General features: G+C 45.3%; 1 protein-coding gene and 1 long non-coding RNA gene across 2 annotated transcripts in view; one reads left to right on the top strand and one right to left on the bottom strand.

Annotated features, from left to right (window-relative positions):
* Window positions 1–3363, bottom strand: part of LOC147817597 (uncharacterized) — a 31752-nt gene that overhangs the window by 2933 nt on the left and 25456 nt on the right. The gene's annotated exons all lie outside the window — the stretch shown is intronic.
* Window positions 2760–3363, top strand: part of LOC111644511 (ubiquitin-conjugating enzyme E2 E2) — a 26848-nt gene continuing 26244 nt past the window's right edge. The window contains exon 1 of the mRNA XM_023393403.2: window positions 2760–2918. The gene's annotated coding sequence lies outside the window, so the exon portion shown is untranslated. The remainder of the gene's footprint in view (window positions 2919–3363) is intronic.

Below are 3363 nucleotides of genomic sequence, written 5' to 3'. Positions count from 1 at the left end.
AGAAGAATCAAAAATAACCTTGGCGACGGAGGAGTTTCACTTCCTCTTTCTGAGGCCACACTGGCACCGTCATGTACCAGTCTGAGGAGGCAGCTTGGCCCTTGTTCAGTTTTAACACAAAGCAAATTTTCATACCAGACATGGTAGAAAAGTAGTTTGACAAAAACATCTTAACTCACTGCCTCACATTTTCTTTGACTTACTTCAAAACCTCCAGTTTTAAGCATTGAAGTTAATTCTGGAACTTTTGGAGCAGTGATGTGTAACTGAATAATCCTCTAGGTTTTTGGAGCTTTTAAGATTTATGGTCTTCTTCAGTAATATCACATGATTCACAGCGGGTAAGTGGACCTTCGAGCTTAGATCTTATTCTTTCTTTTTTTTTGACTTAAACTCCATTAGTTTATTGCCCCAGACCTTCCTGTGCTTTTTGCTCCTGTTGCTTCTGTACGACCGTGAAGTGGAGCCAAAGTCTCAGAATAAAGCTCCAATTCTCCGAACCACTTGAGACATTTTCAACTCCAGCGGACACATCTTCACGTGAATTGGCGCCACATAGATCTGTTGCTGTTTGTTTCCACACGTCCTCAAAGCTAATGATTTTCATCATTTCATTTAGGGCTCTGTGCACATCTTCTTTCTGAAAACTCTGATATATCCGAGTTTGTACCTAATGATATTGAAGTGCCTGAATACCAAACAAATCTAGATGCCTTGTTATATGGTAAATGCACAGCATTTCTAACCCTCACACTCCCAAATCTGCAATTTTACAACCTTCTAGAGTTGTCAGATGACGTGAACGCTCACAAGTCATAAACTTGGGAATCTTTCCCATCTCAAACCATCTGTCCCGTAAGACGTGAGCTTGGCAGGAGCGCAGGAGAGAGCGAGGGAAGAGAAAACACTTTGTAAAATCAAGTTATCTGAACAAAGAAATTACTGTGGACAGTTTAGTGTGAGGCAGATATTTGATGAACTGGGGAGTGTTTATTGTTCGCTCCCTGTTTATAAGCTTAACAGAACCGTTGGACCAAAAACCCATCACAAAGTTAGCAACATGTGTGTTTATACTTAATAAGAAATATTCTTGTTGCCAACTTTTTACGATGCTGAATTACACTGTCATCGCCGCTTCAACGTCACAGTGCTATGAATTGTGGGTTATTCCCTGGAGCGAAGTCTGCAGACGTGTGGACCTAATGGAAAGTGTGCATAAAGGGCTAAAAAAATTAAACAGGGAGCACTAAAAAGCTGTAATGGTTTTACAGTGGGACAGCACTGTGTCCTGGTGTAGGGAGGGTGAGTGTGTAAGCATCACCCGTTTCACTTTCATGGCAATTCCTCATTCTGATTGACTGTGTCAGATTTTAAGAACCAGTTGGAAGGCTAAATTAAAACATGATGTGATCGGTTCAAAAGTCAGTCAGTCGAACAAAGAACTAACTTATTCACAATGAACTAACTTTTATATCCATATGAAGCCTTATGTGAATTAACTGCTTTATTTAGACAAAAGCCCACAACATGAAGTTTAATTATATTTACACCTGTGACGATTTAACATGCCACATGTTTTCAACCCCTTCCTACTAAAATAATACCTTAAGATGGAGGGGGTTTGCTGCTCACGGTACTTCACATTTACCATCTTAGGACCATTCTACTGAAATCAAGAGAACCAGCGACCCAAGCGTTGTATTTCAGTCAGGATAACTGTCTGCTGCTCGGTCATTATAAGGCAGAGAAGTTCAGATTTCCTCCATTGTGCTTTGACAGTTCCATCCAATTCTGTCAAGCAAAGAGCTTCACTGTGCGCTACCACGGGTAGGGAATGGATTAACAGAAAAGGTCTGCCACGATAGCGTGGCAAGTTGTGTGTTAGGGAGACCATGCATTAAATCCTGTGAGCGAATAAGAGCCAGGTTGTGCTAGAAGAGAACTAGTTCCTGTGGCATGTTGCCCAACGGCATCAGGAGGTAAAAAAAAAAGAAAGAAAAGAAAAAACCTGTCACACTCAAAGGCAAGGAGAAAAGATGGATGTCAAAAAAGGGAGGGGGATGCAATATTGTTCAAATAAGGAGATAAGGGCACACATTCAGTGTCTCCTGGAAGACATTCACAGCGTCACACTCAACAGGTGCTGCATTGAGAATTATGAAGTATTATTATTATTGGTATGTAGTAAGAATGAAACGCAGCCTTGTGAAATTTCAACGTCAGGAAGGTGTGGGGTCAAAGGTTTCCTCAAGCCGTTTCATCTGACAGGCAGCCTTTATACTCCGTCGGAGAGGGCTGTCGGATGATTGGATAGCTTCAGGAGCCCACTCCCCTACGTCTGTCTGATGTGGCCATTTCTTTAACTTTCTGAAACTGACATACACACCCACTTCACACTGTGATTGTGTGCAAATGAGAAAGAAGCCAGAGATTGCACTTCTTAATGATAAACATTAACCATGAACCCTTACTGCCCCCTCTATGCTCTGTGCACTGGAACATGGGAAGGGAAGAAAATGAAGGGGGGGCTTACATTTCCTGCACATATGGACCCCAGAATTTCTAGCTGCGTCCCCTGCGTGCATTTTATAGACAATGCCGATGTATCTGTGACAGGGGCAGCGTTGTTGCCTTTTATTTTTAGTATTTTAATTAACTCATTGGGCCATGATTGCCCTGGCCTCGGCGCAGGCTTCTTCTCCAATGCAGCCCCACGTGCACGAGCAGTGCGCGCAGGTCGGGAGCGCGCATGGAGGCGGTCCGGGGCTGCCTCAGTTTTTCTGTAATCGCTTTTCTGCTGCTACCTCCAGTTAAATAGCAAGGACACGGGAGCGAGCAGACGGCCGTGTGAGGATATACTTTTTGTCGGTACCTTGGGATTACGACGCGGAATTGCAGCATCGACGGCCAGCCGCCAGGTAATATCGACACACGCATTCAGCCGCCCCTCGTAGATACGCGAAAAGTACGTAAATGTCCCGTGAAAAGTGTCGTTTTCCAGTGAAGAAGAAGAAGGAGGAGGAGGAGGAGGAAAAGAGGGGGGAGGTGGACGTGTGGGACGAGCCTCCCTTTGTGCCGAGGCAGGGTCAGTGCTCTTCAACGGACAATGTGGACACTCCAGAAACGCCGAGGATCCGGCACATTTCCCCCCCGTCCGCCGCTCCGCCGCTCCGCCGGCCCTGCTCGCTGCCCGTCCTCCATCAGCCCCGCCGTCGGCTGTTCGGGACGAGCCCGGCAGAAACGCCTTCTTCTATGCGTATTTTCACTGAGTTTAAAACACAGAGGCCTGTAACTGCTTTTCCTTTTTTCTTTTTTAAATACCCCGCAGCGGCGATGCAACGTACCCTACTTCCCGCCCCCCCC

Source organism: Seriola lalandi, unplaced genomic scaffold, assembly GCF_002814215.2.
Source record: "Seriola lalandi dorsalis isolate HSWRI2012SDOR001 ecotype SW California unplaced genomic scaffold, Sedor1 jcf7180002054934, whole genome shotgun sequence".
Taxonomy (NCBI): domain Eukaryota; kingdom Metazoa; phylum Chordata; class Actinopteri; order Carangiformes; family Carangidae; genus Seriola; species Seriola lalandi.
The sequence above is the reverse complement of the archived record's forward strand: the minus strand, read 5'-3'. Positions and strand labels throughout refer to the sequence as shown.